Raw genomic sequence first — 19403 nt, 5'->3', positions numbered from 1 at the left:
GTTTCCACAGAGCCTGGCGAAGCCGAGGAACCCCGTCACCTTACAGATGCAGGTATTTTTTAAAATATAAGTACAATGTAAAACATTGCATTATACTAAATGATTCATTTAAATATTAGTACATAGTTGTTAAACACACCTAATATAAAGTGGGACCAAATATGCATATAAATATAGAAATGTTCAGCTATATGAAAACATGAATATTTGAAATGATAACTTACTGCAGTGTCTCTAGTTTATAATGTGGAGAATTCTTTAGAGTAGTGAGTCCTGAATATCCTATTTTATTTCCAGTCAGATTCAGTTCTCTCAGGTGTGAGGGGTTTGATCTCAGAGCTGAAGTCAGAGCAGCACAACCTTCATCTGTGACTCTACAATCTCTCAACCTGTAGAGAACAATGACACACTCTTCACTCTCTCAGTTCAGATCAGTTTCGCAGTGAATCCATTATTAAAGAGAAAATACAAACTTAAAGCTCAAATCAATATGTGTGATAATAAAATATAACAGAGCACAAAACATGATATATATATAATATATATATATATATATATATATATATATATATATATATATATATATATATGTGTGTGTGTGTGAGAGATTTATGAGGACACAAATTTGTATAATGACATGGGTACACTGGTATTACAACATAAACATGAAATATGAGGACATTTCATGAGTTTTCTGTGATGGGTAGGTTTAGGTTTAGTGTAGGGGACAGAATATACAGTTTGTACAGTATGAAAAACATTACGCCTATGGAGAATCCTTACTAAGATAGCAAAATAAACCTGTGTGTGTGTATGTGTGTGTGTGTGATTTTACAAAATGAAAAACAATACTTTGTGTCAATGTGTCAAAGTGTCAATGCAGAAAGATGAACGTGATGAACAGAAAGAATGAATCCAGCATGTTCTTCACTTCTCCTTGCACCTTAAATATACTTTACATTGTGATTCATGTGAGAGTCAAATATGATCTTACCACAGTTTCTCTAGTTTACAGTGAGGATCCTGAAGTACATCAGACAGCAGATTCACTGATTTTCCTATTTTATTCCCAGACAGACTCAGTTGTCTCAGGTGTGAGGGGTTTGATCTCAGAGCTGAAATCAGAGCAGCACAACCTTCATCTGTGACTCCACAATTATACAACCTGTAGAGAACAATGACACACTCTTCACTCTCTCAGATCAGATCTGATCAGTTTAGCAGTGAATCCATTATTAAAGAGAAAATACAAACTTAAAGCAAAAATCAATGTGTGATAATTGAGATATAAAATGTCACAGAGCACAAAACGTGTGTGTGTGTGTGATTTTACAAAATGAAAAACAATACTTTAGAAAGTGTCAGTGCAGAAAGATTAACATGAATAACAGTAAGAATGAATCCAGCATGTTCTTTTTTTTTTTTTTTTTTTACACCATAATTATTCATTGTGATTCATGTGAAAGTCAAATATGATCTTACCGCAGTTTCTCCAGTTTACAGTGAGGATCCTGTAGTACATCAGACAGCAGATTCACTGAATTTTCTATTTTATTCTCAGTCAGATCCAGTACTCTCAGGTGTGAGGGGTTTGATCTCAGAGCTGAAGTCAGAGCAGCACAACCTTCATCTGTGACTCCACAATAACTCAACCTGTAGAGAACAATGACACACTCTTCACTCTCTCAGTTCAGATCAGATCAGTTTAGCAGTGAATCCATTATTAAAGAGAAAGTACAAACTTAACCCTCTGGCCCGCTTCATTTAGGAGTCACACTTGCTTTCTTTACGGTCAAAAGTGACCGAAGTCTTGAAAAGTAACTTTTCTGTTTTTCAGGAAAACCAATTATTACGACCAGTCTAGGTTTAATCGCAATAAAAACAAAAGGAAAAGGAAAAGGGATGCCTTCCCCAGTCGTCAGACCAAAAAAAAGAAACATGGAAAATTGATGGACAAAATAAAACACTAGATTCAGGATTCAAGAAAAACGATTGACGTTTTATTAAGATGAAAGGAATTATGTGATAAACATTTGAAAGTTTCCAGGATAACTTAAACCAGTGGGTGCATAAACTTCAGGAAGACCCAAGGCCCAAAATAACAAACAAAACGGGTAATAAAAAAAAACAAGAATATCCAAAATAACTTCCCTCAATGTATCAAAATAAAAATACAACAAATTACCCTTACTACCCTAGCAAAAACAGAGCGAACTTAGTTTCAAAAGAAAAGGGCAGGTCATCCCTACAGAACACCTTCACTGTAACCAAAAAAAACATAATCAAGGTTAATGCACAACATAAAAAAAAAAAGGTGGTCTGGCGGCTGGAGAGGAGGCAGGAGAGGTGCGACTGGCCCGAAGCCGCAACAACTCGCCGGCAGGAAACGGAAGAGATGGTTTTAAACCCTTGCTCAGTAATTGTAACCCAATCCCGGCAGAGAGAGGTGGAGCCATCCCGTGATATCCCGCTTGACAAAAACAAAAAAAAAAAAAAACACACACACACACACACACACATATAACAATAAACCAAATAAACAATATACAGGATTACACAGTTCCGTAACACCCCCACCGCTAAAAATCAACGCACAGTTGATTACACCGCACGAGACAAAGTATCGGCCAAAACATTTTCTTTTCCTTTCTTATAGCGAATGTCTAGATTAAACTCCTGTATGATTAATGCCCAACGCATTATACGTTGATTAGAATTACGCATGCGGGACAGAAAAACCAACGGGTTATGGTCTGTGAATACCACAAGGGGTAATGAACTTGACCCCACATACACCTCAAAGTACTGTAATGCCAGCAATAACGCCAAAGCTTCCTTCTCGATTGTGCTGTAATTCAACTGATGCTTCAGAAATTTCCTTGAAAAATAACACACAGGGTGATCAACTCCATGCACATCCTCCTGTAGGAGAACGGCACCAGCGCCAGTAGCGCTTGCGTCCACATCCAGCTTGAATGACGTCGAAAAATTAGGGGCAGAGAGTACCGGCGTACTGCACAGTAGTGACTTAACAGCCTCAAAGGCAATTTGACATTCATCAGACCATACATAATCTTTATTCTGACAAAGCAAGTTGGTCAAAGGTAACACCACATCAGAGAAATTTTTACAGAATCCTCGATAGTATCCTGCCATACCAAGGAAACGTCTCAACTGCCGTTTAGTATTCGGAACAGGAAATTGTACAATAGCCTGCACTTTGGCGGCCACAGGACGAACTTCACCTTGACCGACCTGCTTGCCCAAATACGTCACTGTAGCCCTTCCAAACTCGCATTTTGCGAGATTTAGAGTCAAAGAAAATGCTTGTAACCGATCAAACACCATACGAAGGGTTTTTAGATGTTCATCCCAGTCAAAAGAGTACACCACAATGTCATCGAGGTATGCGTCGCAGTTAGAAATGCCCGACAGCACTTTATTCATCAGGCGCTGAAACGTGGCTGGAGCGTTTCGCAACCCGAACGCCATAACGGTGTACTGCAGTAAGTTATCGGGCGTGACAAAAGCTGAGACTTCGGCTGCGCGAGGAGTTAAGGGCACCTGCCAGTAGCCCTTAAGTAAATCCAGCTTCGAAACGAAAGTAGCTGAGCCCACCCTGTCTACACAATCCTCCATACGAGGCAGGGGGAATGAATCCGGCTTCGTAATCGCATTGACTTTTCTATAATCAGTGCAAAAACGAGCAGTGCCATCACTTTTCGGAACGATGAGACAGGGGGAACTCCAAGCGCTGGAACTCGGAACAGCCAAGCCATTGTCCAGCAGATACTTCACCTCCTCCTGCATTACCTGACGCTTAGTCGGATTCACCCTGTAAGCATGCTGTTTAATTGGTGGGTGATCTCCAACGTCAATGTCATGGCATACTGCAGTCGTTCGGGAGGGTACATCAGAAAACAGAGTTAGATATGTCTGGATTAGATGACAAATATCTGCTCGAGGGGCTTCAGACAGATATAACAAATGAGACCTCAAATCTTTAAGAATCTCGGAGTTTTGCAAACGAGCGCCGGTGACAGAGACACTTCGTATTGTCAAACCATCTGTGTCAGGACAATCAGAGACAGGCACAGGTTTAACAGACACAGGTACAGATGGAACAAGAGAACTCTTCACTTCGCTGTCACGCGGAACATACAGCTTCAGCATATTTACGTGACAGACGCGAGTTTTCCTTTTACGGTCAGGTGTACGAATTACATAATCCGTTTCATTAAGTTTGGCATCAATCACATACGGGCCAGAAAACTTCGCCTGCAACGCTGAACCAGGAATAGGGAGCAAAACCAATACCATGTCGCCCTGATTAAAAGAGCGTGCAACAGCTTTTTTGTCAAATCGTGTCTTCATTTTTCCTTGAGCAGAGGCCATGGAGACACGAGCTAATTCACACACACGGTGCAACCGTTCACGAAATGAACTAACATAATCCAAGATATTAATAGCATCACTGGATTTACTACCCAACATTTTTTCTTTCAGTAACTTTAGCGGGCCCCTCACTGTATGGCCGAAAACTAATTCGGCGGGACTAAAGCCGAGCGATTCTTGCTGAGTCTCACGAACAGCAAACAATAATAGGGGTAAACCCTCATCCCACTCATTTTCAGACTGAGTACAAAAAGTACGCAACATTGATTTTAAAGTTTGGTGGAACCGTTCCAGCGCGCCCTGCGATTCTGGATGGTACGGGCTGGATACTTCATGTTTTATATCAAGCTGAGATAACACTTGTTTAAATAACCGAGACATAAAGTTTGTGCCCTGATCAGTCTGCACAACCTTTGGTAAACCAAAGGTAGAGAAGAACTTCGTTAAAGCTCGCAAGATTCCCTTGGTTTTTATAGAGCGTAAAGGCACAGCTTCCGGGAAACGGGTATGAGAGCACATCATAGTTAGTATAAACTTATGTCCGGACTTAGTCCTTGGCAAAGGACCAACACAGTCCAGAATCACCCGTTCGAACGGCTCACCTACTACGGGAATGGGGCAAAGAGGTGCTGGGGAAATTGACTGATTCGGCTTGCCCACAATTTGACAAGTATAACATGACCGACAGTATTTCGCCACATCTGATCTCAAACCGGGCCAAAAGAAGTGACGCAAAATGCGGTAGTATGTTTTCGTAACTCCCAAATGACCTGAAAAGCTGTGGTCATGAGCCAACATCAACACGTGAGAGCGAAACTGAGTGGGAACCACTATCTGATAGACTGCATCAGCTTCACATTCAGAAATTGCTGGTGTTCTTTTTCGCATCAATAACCCCTCATCCCAAAAATAAGCTACAGGTCTCTCCAACACATCTTCCTTTTTCACAACGGCAGCTCTGCAGCGAGCCAGTGAATTATCATGTTTTTGCGCATTCGCTAGAGTGACCCTATCAATAGTCGAAGACAGATCAATTTCAGCACCAGGTATAATGGACAGCGACTCAGCATGCTTACACTCTACCGCTACGGGGAATTCCTGGCCAACATCAGCGCTATCAGAAGAAGCCAGGAAGCTATCTGAAAGTTCCACCACGTCACTATATTTACGTGACTGCGCTCGCGTAATCACGCATGCAGGAAATACGGAAGTTAAGTTCGAAACTGAGTCTACAACATCTCGTGGTTCAGAAAGCGGATCCTCAATTACTTCGGGAAACGGCAATACTTTTCCACCCGCGAGGTCATTACCGAGAATCAAATCAACCCCTTTAATAGGTAGTTGCGAACGAACAGCAATTTTAACGAGACCGGAGACAAGGTCAGATTGAATGTTAACATAATGTAAAGGAACTCTGACTATTCCTAGTTCAATCCCTTGAACCAGCACATCGGAACCACAATACGAATCCATAGTAAACGGTAGAATACTGCCCAGCACAAATGACTGAGCCGACCCAGTATCTCTGAGAATGCGAATTGGGATCTTATCTCCCTCTTGTCCAGTAAAAAAAACTACACCGCTAGAAACAAACGGGTCATATCCAGGATCAACTCCTTGCACATCAGAATCAGCTGGCGGACTCGTAACGCGAACAAACCCTACACCCTTCGGTGCCTGACGTTTTGGAGACTGATTTTTCTTTTTCAAAGCGGGGCAACCAGCAATGAGGTGACCAGCCTCATGACAATAGAAACACTCACGTGTTTCACCCTGATTCGGTATAGCAATTTTTACAGTTTTCGAATTCTTTTCAGCTCCAGTTTGAGAAGATTCACGGCGCGCAGACGGAACAAAAATATTTTTATGGGTCAATACAAATTCATCAGCTGAAACAGCTGCTTGCGCTAACGTGTTTACTTTCTGTTCATTCAAATGTAACACAATCTTGTCCGGCAACGCGTTTTTAAAATCTTCCAACAACACGAGCTCACGAAGCTGCTCAAAGTTATTTACCTTGCTGGACTGACACCATTTATCAAAAAGAGTTCCCTTTTCACGGGCGAACTCAACAAAAGTCTGGTTGGCGGCTTTCAAATGTCCACGGAACTTTTGACGGTAAGCTTCGGGGACAAGCTTGTACGCCCGAAGAACCGAGGCTTTCAAAACATCATACTCTAAACTCTCCTCGATAGACAGAGCTGCACAAACTTCTTGAGCTTTACCAGTCAGTTTGCATTGCAGCAAGAGTGACCAAATCTCTCGTGGCCAATGCAAAGCGACAGCTATACGCTCAAACGCGCTGAAGTAAGAATCAATCTCAGCTTCTCTAAAAGCAGGGACTAAACGAATCTGCTTACTGATATCAAACTCACCCGTACTTGTAGGGTATGGGTGCGGAGCAGGAGAAACAACGGATGGAACGCTCGCAGAAATACTGGGTACAGACGCTATAGGGGTTTGTGATACACTCGCCGGCACAGTCGAGACGCGGCGAGCTTCGAGTTCACACTGCCTGACGCGCAGAAGCTGTGTATCGTGTTCTTGCCGCTTAACTTGTAAATCAAGCTCTTTAAGTCGTATTGCCAATTTCAGATCTTCTGTTTTTAGACCTACCAATGGATCTGGATCTGCCGTCGGAATTTGAACTGAAGCTTCTGCTCCGACATCCCGTAACTCTGGCTCGATTTTCAAAACCCCCGCCGTCACCAAATTTTCCTGCACCACATCTCTTATTGCCTGTTTAGAAGCTACTTTAGATACAGCTATATCATAATAATCAGCAACAAGAATTAAATCAGATTTACGGCATGAACGCAAAGCCTCTACAGTAGGACACTGCTTAAAAGCCTCGATACTAAACTCCATAATTACTCCCCCTTCACAAGTAAAAACCGCCAATCAGACAATAAAGCAAAAATACTCACCAGCAAGGCAAATCATACTTACGAATCCGATGAAATGGACGAGCCCCCAATTTATTACGACCAGTCTAGGTTTAATCGCAATAAAAACAAAAGGAAAAGGAAAAGGGATGCCTTCCCCAGTCGTCAGACCAAAAAAAGAAACATGGAAAATTGATGGACAAAATAAAACACTAGATTCAGGATTCAAGAAAAACGATTGACGTTTTATTAAGATGAAAGGAATTATGTGATAAACATTTGAAAGTTTCCAGGATAACTTAAACCAGTGGGTGCATAAACTTCAGGAAGACCCAAGGCCCAAAATAACAAACAAAACGGGTAATAAAAAAAAAACAAGAATATCCAAAATAACTTCCCTCAATGTATCAAAATAAAAATACAACAAATTACCCTTACTACCCTAGCAAAAACAGAGCGAACTTAGTTTCAAAAGAAAAGGGCAGGTCATCCCTACAGAACACCTTCACTGTAACCAAAAAAAACATAATCAAGGTTAATGCACAACATAAAAAAAAAAAGGTGGTCTGGCGGCTGGAGAGGAGGCAGGAGAGGTGCGACTGGCCCGAAGCCGCAACAACTCGCCGGCAGGAAACGGAAGAGATGGTTTTAAACCCTTGCTCAGTAATTGTAACCCAATCCCGGCAGAGAGAGGTGGAGCCATCCCGTGATATCCCGCTTGACAAAAACAAAAAAAAAAAAAACACACACACACACACACACACACACATATAACAATAAACCAAATAAACAATATACAGGATTACACAGTTCCGTAACACCAATGTAATATATTTTAATTATTATCTAAAATTTTAAAGTATTTTATGATACTATGCAATATTTATACACTTTTTATTAGCTATTTTTCCCCATTGAAAATAATACAAATTTTTTCTAACATATTTTTAATTATATTTCAGTTAAAGCAGTATTCCATGTTAAAATAGAGACAAGGCATTTAAAATCCATTTTTTAAAGGTAGATTAGTGCCATTTGGTGAGAGTAAAAAAAAAAATAAAAACTTATGCAATGCCATGTTGTAACCACTAGATTCCTATAGAACTCTATATAAAGTGACTTAAAAGTTCTCTAGTGGTTTTTGGACACAAACACTTATTTTTACTAACTTTTGGATTTGTATTTATACTTAGACATTCTCAAAGACTACTTTTTGTCAAGGTTTAGATTTTTAGATTATTATTATTATTTATTATTATTTTTTTTTTATTATTATTTTGATTTGAAGTATCGGTTTTTGCATTAAGTCAAACCTGAAGAGAGAGGAGGACATTTTGTCACATATAACATCAAAATTCATCAAAAAAATATAACAAAAATGAACAGGTGTGTTTTATAACAGCTTAATAAATCTGGGTGTGATCTGACTTCATCCTCTTATTTGAGTTTTGGCTCAATTTTACCATATTGTTACAGCCACACTGGTTAATTTGTGTGTGTATTATGGTGTGTTGTGTGTGTGTTTGTCTGTGAATGTGTGTAAGTAAGTGTGTGTTTGAGTGGGTGTTTCTGTTTTGTACTCTGAGTTTTAGAGTGTAAACTCTTTCTTGCTATTCATTTTTTTACTGCTTTGTGGCTGAATTTATTTTATTTCACACATTTGTATAAACTTGCTCTGTCTTACAGTCGTGCTAGTTCATATATATATATATATATATATATATATATATATATATATATATATATATTTGTGTGGGGGGGGAGGGGATGGGGGGGTTGGGTGTGTCTATTTTGCACTCTTGGCATTTTAGAGTGTCCCCCCTTCAGTGCTGTGGACTTTTTTTTTCTACACAGTGTCTGATTTGTAGTTTGTACCAACAAAAGATTCTCTGAGTTTTCATATTTTTTCGTATATCCCATTCATTTCCTATGTCAGTCATTTTTGACCGAAAAGAAGGTAAGTGTGACTATTTTTTATGACCATTTAACATGTCAGAATCATGTCCTTGATTTTTTGTGTGTTCATATTGCTAATGCAACAAAATTCACCAAGTGTTATCTCATTCCCGACGAAACTACGATTTTTAACATTTCAAAATATAAAATTTTTCGGTCAGCAGAGGGCCAGCAAAAATCAATATGTGTGATAATTGAGATATAAAATGTCACAGAGCACAAAACATGATATATATATGTGTGTGTGTGTTTGTGTGATGAACAGAAAAAATGAATCCAGCATGTTCTTCATTTCTCTTTACACTTCAAATATACTTTACATTGTGATTCATGTGTGAGAGTCAAATATGATCTTACCACATTTTCTCCAGTTTACAGTGAGGATCCTGTAGTACATCAGAGAGCAGATTCACTGATTTTCCTATTTTATTCCCAGACAGATCCAGATCTCTCAGGTGTGAGGGGTTTGATCTCAGAGCTGAAGCCAGAGCAGCACAACCTTCATCTGTGACTCCACAATTATACAACCTGTAGAGAGATGAAAATCAAATAGCATAATAAATAGTTAAACATTATCAAATAGCTTTCAAAAATCAAGCAAGTAACTCTCAATTCCAATATAATTTAACAGTGCCAAATTCTTACCCAAGTGTCATGGTCAAATTCACACTAATAAAAAAGGTTAAGATTGAATTAAATTAATAATTATGTATTTATTAACTTTAAACCAAGGGTCTTCAACCGGGGGTTCACAGCGGTACTGCAGGGGTCCAACAATTAATGTTTGATCACAGAAACCTTTTTGAGCTTTTGTTCAGAGCTGATTTCTACATGCTCACGAATCCTCTCATTAACAAAGACACAATACAAGTAAGAGATTCATTATTCAGTGTAGACAACTGTTATGAGAAGCAGATGACCCAGAAGCGAAAGGACAATTCAGATGAAGTTTATTAATTGTTCAGAATCAAAACTCAGGCAGACTGCCGAGCACCGGCTTCTTGGGTGCTCGCAGCTGGTATTCAGTTCAAAAGAAACAAAGAAAACAATATCTTGGCGGAGGGCTCGCAGCAACACAGTCGCTCTGTCCCGGACTTGGGGTGTACCGCAGGTGGCAGATGATCCACTCAATCCCTGGCTGTGGGGAGGCTGGGCAGAGACCAGGTTTGACGAATACGGTGGTGCAATAAACCTGGGACCTGGACGGCTACTAAGACTGAGACTGAGACGAAGAAACAGTCAACACTTGAAAGAAATCCTGATAACATGAAGAGCCGAGTTACACGCAACAACACAAATAATAATCTGGCAAAGAGGCGAGAAAACAGCAGAGAGAAATAGCAAAGGAAATCAGAGCCTAAAAGGAACGGGTGTGAAAATGATCAGTGAGGGCGTTGATTGTAACGGCCAACAGCTGAGTCTAAGTAGCAATAATGACAGAAAGAAAAAGAAACAGAAAGAATATCAAACCCGACTCATGACAACAACTTTATTGATTATAATGGAACTCTGTTAAATCATGAACTGAGACGAGTGACAGCTTTTTAGTGATTGTAAAGGAAGCACTCTTTCAAGGTTATACATAATCCACTAAATAAAAGTTTTGTTTTTCTTGCTGCTGAGAGGAGCGATGGCTAATTGCACGCTGCAAAACGGCATGTCAAAATATATACATGTAATGTAAAAGCAGACTAATAGATTACTAGAAAAATATTCACATCAATATATTTTTTAAATTCTATTCCAATTATTTGTAATAGTAATGACTTGTAAATAATCTTAAATGTCTCACTGTACATTGTTATTCTTGTTATGGTGGAGCTGCTGCTACACATTACATCTGCTCTTTACTAGAGAACCTGCACTAACTTCAGATACTCAGAGATTTGAGTCTTAATTGTCCATCTGACAGTGAAATTAAAATGTGAATTTTTAATAAACTTGAAATTCAGATAAATGTTTAATTGTCCACCTGACTAGTAAAATTAAATGTATGACTCTATGTTAACCATACATCAAATGTGTTTTAGGAGATTTGAGCTTCTTGATAAAATGAGCTGTTTTTCCAATTTGGTCTTAATTTCTTTCATGTCATCCATTTACAAACAAATATTTAAATATTTAAATTCCTTCTTTATGTGCAAGAACATTCAACTGATAAATCTGATTTATTTATTCATACGCAAATTCTCTGACTTTGTTTGAAAATCTGAATTAATTTTATTGTGACGGTTTGAAAAACATCAAAATACTGACCACTAAACTCTGGACAACTTCTGCAGCACTGAAGATTTATGAACTTTTATTTTCCTGATGTTTTAACAGTAAAGTGATTGTTCTCAAAGATACTTACTGAACTGATCTGGATTCTTTAATCACAGGCAGCAACTTCTGAAAAACTTTCATATCTTCAGCTTTATTGTTTCCTAGAATAAACTTTGTGAGATCAAACTCATCCAGCTTTTTCTCTGATGTCAACAACACAAAAGCTACAGCTGACCACTGAGATGAAGAAAGTTTGGCTTTCTTTATTCTTCCAGATTTCAGATACTGTTGTATTTCCTCCACTAGTGAATGATCACCCAGTTCATTCAGACAGTGGAACAGATTGATGGATTTCTCTGGAGAGTCAATGTTGCTGATCTTCTTCTTGATGTACTCAACTGTTTCCTCACTGCTGTCAGATCTGCTTCTTCTCTGTTTCATTAGTCCTTGTAGGAGATTCTGATGAGACTCCACTGACAGACCCAGAAGAAACCGCAGGAAAAGGTCCAGATGTCCATTTTTACTCTGTAGAGCCTCATTCACAGCTCTCTGATGCAGCTCAGATAATGAACCATAATAAAACCATTCCTTAACTTTAGACCGAAAACACTGTCTGATGATTGGGTCAAACACATTTCTGTTGTAGTTAGTGAAGGAGAGGTGCACATATAGAGCTGCTAGATGTTCCTGAATGCTCAGATGAACAAAGCAGAAGACTTTCCCCTGATACCAGCCAAACTCCTCTCTGAAGATCTGAGAGCACAATCCTGAGTACACTGATGCTTCTGTCACATCAATGCCACACTCTCTCAGGTCTTCCTCATAGAAGATCACATTGCCTTTCACAAGCTGCTGAAAAGCCACTTTCCCCAGTTTGAGGATCATGTCTTCATCTATCATGTTCTTCTCATAGTCCTTCTCATGTTTGATGTTGGTCTGAAGGATCAGGAAGTGTGTATACATTTGAGTGAGAGTCTTGGGAATCTCTCCACTCTCTGCTTCACTCAACATCTTCTCTAGAACAGCGGCTGAGATCCAGCAGAACACTGGGATGTGGCACATGATGTCGAGGCTCCTTGATGACTTCAGGTGTGAGATGATTGTATTGGCCAGACTCTGATCACTGATTCTCTTCCTGAAGTATTCCTCCTTCTGTGGCTCATTGAAGCCTCGTACCTCTGTCACTCGATTGACACACTCAGAGGGGACGAGATCAGCTGCTGCTGATCTGGAGGTGATCCAGATGAGAGCAGAGGGAAGCAGATTCCCCACAATGAGGTTCGTCAGCAGCACGTCCACTGAGGCTGATTCACTTACATCACACAACCTCACATCGCTCTGAAAATCCAGAGACAGACGACACTCGTCCAGACCATCAAAGATGAACAACACTTTATATTTGTCACTGGATATTTCCATTTCTTTTGTTTCAGGGAAAAAGACACAAAGAAGATGTGAAAGACTGAGTGTTTTGCCCTTCATCAAATTGATCTCTCTGAAAGGAAGTGGAAATATGAGCTGGACGTCCTGATTCTCTTTCCCTTCAGCCCAGTCCAGGATGAACTTCTGCACAGAGACTGTTTTTCCAATGCCAGCGACTCCCTTTGTCAGCACAGTTCTGATGGGTCTTGTCCAGGTAAAGGTCTAAAGATGTCATTGCATTGGATCGGTGTGTCCTCTGTTTCTGCTCTCCTGGATTGTGTCTCAATCTGTCTCACCTCATGCTCATTACTGATCTCTCCACTCTCACTCTCTGTGATGTAGAGCTCTGTGTAGATCTCATTCAGGAGTGTTGGGTTTCCCTGCTGTGCTGTTCCCTCATACAGACACTCAAACTTCTTCTTCAGATTTGATCTAAACCTATTGAGGACTTCATGGCTGTATAATTAGAATACCACATTATTACATGAGTTAATAAGCACAATGTCTTTTAGCATTCTGTATCATAATCAATGCATATCTTTTACAGAAACGTTATACCTCAGATCAGTCTGTGTATCTCCACTCTTAAAATGTACTAGATGACCCATAGACTCGTCACTCCTCATAGACACACAGCTGGACTCTGGTTCTGATCTCTTCTGATCAACTGAACTATAACAAAGAGATTAAAGTTAATGATTTAAATGGCTATATTAAAAAACACAATCATTTACACTGCTGATACAAAAACTGAACATTTAACTAAGCTCTCTCATAGATGTGTGCGAAACACTATATACTTTAAATATCAGATAAAGATTAAAAAAAGCTATAAACCAAGTAAAAGAATAATAATTTATTATCAGAATAATTTTTGAAAAGGAATAATTATTCTTGAACATTGTTTATCGTTATTAAGTATTTTGCCATACTAAAATCATATTTTTATAGAAATGTTATACCTGAGATCAGTCTGTGTATCTCCACTCTTAAACTCTATTGGTGGATTCATAGACCTGTCACTCCTCATAGACACACAGCTGGACTCTGGTTCTGATCTCTTCCGATCAACTGAACTATAACAGAACAGATTTTATCCTTTATGATTATAATCACTTTAAGATAAGGTCTTACCAGCATTTATCATCAAACATATTTTTGCATCCAAACAAAATATCTTGCCATCTTCAGACATTTAACCATCATTTAAAGGTGATTTAATCTAGTGTATCACTTTTACCAGCACTTACATTATCAACACATCTCTTCACACTGGCATTTTCCCTAACACATTCAAGCAGGCTCGCGTAACCCCACTGCTTAAAAAAACCAACATTAAACACATCACTTGTAGACAGTTATAGACCTGTTTCTTGTCAGCCACTGAATCCTTGCGGATTGCAAAGGCTGTTTCCAAATCATCAGTTCTCATTCTTCTCAATCTATCTGCTGCCTTTGACACGGTGAATCATCAGATCCTTCTGTCCACCCTCTCATCACTGGGCATCACAGGTACTCCACTTCTCTGGTTTGAATCCTATCTCACAGGAAGGTCTTTCAGGGTTGCCTGGAGAGGGGAGGTATCCAAAGCTCATCAACTGACCATGGGGGTTCCTCAGAGTTCAGTGCTTGGACCCCTCCTCTTCTCCATCTACACCACATCACTGGGACACATCATACAGGCACACGGTTTTTCCTACCACTGCTATGCTGATGACACGCAGCTCTTCCTCTCCTTTCAACCAGATGATCCCACAGTAGCTGCACGGGTCTCAAGCTGTCTGGCGGACATCTCCACATGGATGAAGGAACATCACCTGCAGCTCAACCTGGCAAAGACTGAGCTTCTCGTCCTCCCTGCCAGTCTGACTCTAAATCATGATTTCAGCATCCAGCTAGGTACATCCTGAATTACCCCATCAAATTCAGCCAGAAATCTTCGCTGCAGCACGTCTTGTCTTTAACAAGCCCAAAAGAGCCCACGTCACGCCTCTCTTCATCTCTCTTCACTGGCTACCACTTGCTGCCCGCATCAAGTTCAAGGCATTGACGCTTCCACCACAGGCTCGGCACCCTCCTACTTCCACTCACTCTTACAAGTCTACACCCCTACCAGAAGCCTACACTCACTAAAGGAGTGAAGGCTTGTGGTACCATCACAGAGAGGCACAAAATCACTCCCCAGAACATTCTCGCTCACTGCTCCATGCTGGTGGAACGATCTTCCTGCCTTCATCCGGAATGCAGAATCCCTGGATATATTCAAAAGACAGCTGAAAACTCATCTCTTTTGTGAGCACTTAACCTCATCTTAAAAAATCCTTTCATTACCGGAATTCATTCACTTAACCTAGAAAACCCTATCCTTTCATTACCTATCCTTTCACTTCCTTTAATCCCTCTCTATTGTAGCGTATGATACTCTGAGCAATGTCTGAAACTTGTATTATTAGCACTTCTTGTGTCTATTTGCCTCTTCATGATGACTCCCTTGTTTTATTCCTCACTTGTAAGTCGCTTTGGATAAAAGCGTCTGCCAAATGAATAAATGTAAATGTAGTGTTTATTCAAAGTACCTGAATCCTGGAGAAAAATCTTCATCTCTGGATGTTTGTGTGTCATCCATGATGAATCTGAACAGTTGAAACAGAATCTGATCTCCAACACTGACTCTGGATGGAAGATCTTGTACAAGCACAATAATTCAGCTTTTCCTCAGACAGGATCAAGAGACGCGGCGTTCACTCAAATACACAATGTTACTGTATGTTCACACAAATGCTAAAATAAACCACAGAAAACACGAAACAAAACCATGTTAATTTGCTTCAAAATGAAAAACATCAAACGCATTTCAAAGAACTATTTACGTCCTTCAGATAATGCGGAAGTCACCTGTAAGCCTCGTGACCTGAACACTCACATTGATCAACATTTAATTATATGTCGATTAAAAAAAATAAAATAAATAAAACTCCTCCACCTTTCTATCAAGTATCTACACATAAATTAATGATTTAGCTTTTATAAAGGTTCCTATAAAACATATATTCCTGTTGTAGAATCGGTTCTGGTTGTTTAAATGGCGAAACATCAACTCTGTTCATTTACTTTTACTTTTTATTTTTATTTGTGGCACGAGCGATGATGACGTCACGCTACGCGCTCGAGCTCAAACCCCATATATAGGCCTACGTACGGCGCTGCAGTGCACGTTTTGTGCGAAAATGATTACATGCATTAGCTTCGTATAATGTTACAGTATATCATGCCAAATGTATTGTGCGGTAAAGTTGGTTTTTAGGTCAATATTCGCTGGATATTCCCATATGGAGCGTAAGGGACCGTCTGAAAACTCCGAACACAGTGGAAAAATGTGGGCGATGAGATGTCCAATCATGATGATATTTAAGTATTTAGGAGATCACAGATTTTTACAGATCACAGATTTATATTCTATTTTTATTTTAAACTACAAGTCAATCTATTGAACCATTTAGGCTACACAGATTTTGAACTATGAGACATAAAAGGATTTTTTTTTATCCTTTATCTCCTTCTGGTGGTTAGTATTATGGCCTTAAAGGACTAGTTCACTAGTTCTGATGAACACAATTGCATCTGAGCTTTATAATGGCAGCGAGCGCAACCAATGAGTATGAAGCTGAAGAAATCCATCCTCATCCATCCATCATAAACATACTCCACAAGGCTCTGGGGGTTTCCATTCTGTTTTTTATACTAAGTTGAATATGGAAGACCGTCTGGTGGAAGCTAGATATTTTACTTCATAACTTGTTAAATATATATTTTTTAACACATTTTCACTTCAGAAGGCATTTATTAACCCCCCGGTGGAGAACACATTTATGATGGATGGATGTGGATGGAGACACTTTCTTCAGCTCATTCTCGCTCACTCAAAGCTCAGATGCGTCAGGATATTTATTAATATTTCTCTAATTGTGTTCATCAGAAAGAAGAAAGTCATATACACCTAGGATGGCTTGAGGGTGAATAAAGCTTGGGCTAATTTTCATTTGAAAGTGAACTAATCCTTTAATCTCTCATTCCCATTGATATAAATTGCTGCTCATTTATAAATTGCTATTAGTGAGAAAAAATAAATAAATGGCAAAACAATAAAAATACAGTCGATTAGACCAGTAATTATTATCAATTTATTGACTTGCTCTCTATTCATGTCTTCATTCATACTGGCCAGAGATGTTACGCTCTTTTGGTCTCCATTGTCACTGGCTGTGTTGCAATACAAATTTTTTGCCCTTCCCTCACTAACTTCCCTAAGTCTCTTTAACTTTGATGTTTGTCCTTTCGTTATTTACATTGCACAAGTGCCAACTACTGTCTGGCAAAACAAATTTATGTCTGTTACACTTCATTTTCCTGGTTAAATAAACATTACAAAAGAGAGTCCAAATACAATTATATTTTGTATTTTTACACTAATTATGTAATGTTTTATTTATTAAAACCAAGTATTCATTTAATCAAGTTAGTGTTTTTATGCATTTTTACATTTATTTCAAAATAATAACTAAAGGCAGTAACAATTTAAACAATATATATTATTTGCAAAGTAATGTTCAGCTTTTCTTTTTAATAACCATCTTATGTTCATCATTTGTCAAGCTTGTTCACACTGGTCACGGTCATGAAGATGTACAGTAATCTACCTTATCTTAATCTACCTAATTTCCCTTCAGCTGATGTTCACTAAAACCCCCCAGTCAAATCTACCTGAAAAACTGCAAGTGTACAGGAGAAAAACTGCTTTAAACACAATTTATGACATTATTTTTGAAAGTGCCTAAAACTTTTCACAGTATGTTTTCATTTTTTTAACATTAGTTAATGCATTGATTAACATGAACAAACAATGAACAATATATTTTATTAGTCTTTGTTAATGTTAGTTAATGTAAATGTTTAAAGCTTTTTGGATCGAGGCATCATTCACACTAATCAATCTTTGTCATATTTGTCAGTAACAGGCTTTGTGTTTCTTTATTTAATCTCATTTTCTTTAATTGACTCCAGTTATCTTTTGGAGAAGTCGTCACACAGAGTTTCACACACTGTCCTGTCAATGATCACTCAGTGACTTCAATATCATTCTTAAAAATATAACTGTGTTATTAGATTAGTCAGATTGTGTTTGTCTATGAGTTTGACTTAATTTTATTAATAATAAATGCAGAAATCCAGATATTTTCAAAGGGTTCACAAATGTATTCTTGTCACTGTATATATTGTATTCATATTGAAATGGTTCTTTGTTCAGATGTTTCAGTTGTAAATTTATATCATTGTCAAGGCCTCATATTCACAGTGTCTCTGCTGCCCTCTGCTGGTGAACAACATCAATAATACAGATTCAATCTTCTTCACTTACACATTCTTCTTCTTCACAACTCAAAACTGCAGTGATCTTTCTGAATTACATTTCTGAATATAATTACATTAAATAAATGTCTACAAGCACAAACTCTTCCTGAATAGTGTTCATTTTTACACTTTTGTGTTTTGTTCACTTATTCATAAAATGCTGTAAACTTTGAAATGTTCATTTCTGACATCATCATTCAGGGTGTCGATTACATTTTTAGCACAACTGAATATGATTAAACCAGTAATGATACATTACTGTATAATTTTAACAATGGTGTATTATTGTTATTTGCATCATGGATCTTAAAGTGTCCATAATTTTTACACAGACTAGTCAGTACACTATAAATACAAATACACTGTTAAAAATAAAACATTTTACAAGACAATGTTATTTCAGTTTTTCTAGATCAAAATTTTACATTTAATTCAATGTTTCTTGCCGTTTCTTTGTGTTTGAGAAATTTACTAGTAATTTCTGAGTGAAAACTGTTTCTACACCATTTATTTCAGTCTACAAAACATCTTCAAGCACTATTATTATGAAGCACAGTCCTGTAATACATGTAAACACAGCAAGAAAGAACAATAAGTTCATGTGGAAAGACGTCTCAATAAGGCAGTTTTTAAAAACAATGACGTCAGCAGTTTAAATCAACCCATCATTCACACTTTAATATGAGCAGTTTATGGATGTGTGTTGGGGTTGATCTCTGTGTTCAATACGAGCTGATCATCATTTCTACTGACCTAAAGACTGTTATGTGCTTACATATGAATAACACTGATTTCTTGTAATACTAATGCCAAATCAGACTAGACAACGGCACAAAATGTGATTTTTAAATAAAATAAAATGCTGCTTAGTTGTAGAAGGTCAGCAGTTTAAATTTAAAAACCAATGATAAACATTATTTGACATGGAAATGGAGTTTCTTACTTTTGAAAAGACACTTCATGATTACAGCACTACTATATTCTCATCTCCATTCAGACTAGAGCTTCATCAACATCACATTATACTAGCAGTGACATCTTGGGTTTATAAACACTGTGGTGAATTTCTCA

The 19403-nt window shown here is 38.4% G+C and overlaps 1 pseudogene; it reads right to left on the bottom strand.

Annotated features, from left to right (window-relative positions):
- Window positions 1-220: 220 nt before the first annotated feature.
- Window positions 221-15549, bottom strand: LOC137005215 (NACHT, LRR and PYD domains-containing protein 3-like; annotated as a pseudogene).
- Between the last annotated feature and the right edge of the window lie 3854 nt (window positions 15550-19403).

This window comes from Chanodichthys erythropterus, chromosome 17 (assembly GCF_024489055.1).
Source record: "Chanodichthys erythropterus isolate Z2021 chromosome 17, ASM2448905v1, whole genome shotgun sequence".
Lineage (NCBI taxonomy): Eukaryota > Metazoa > Chordata > Actinopteri > Cypriniformes > Xenocyprididae > Chanodichthys > Chanodichthys erythropterus.
The sequence above is the reverse complement of the archived record's forward strand: the minus strand, read 5'-3'. Positions and strand labels throughout refer to the sequence as shown.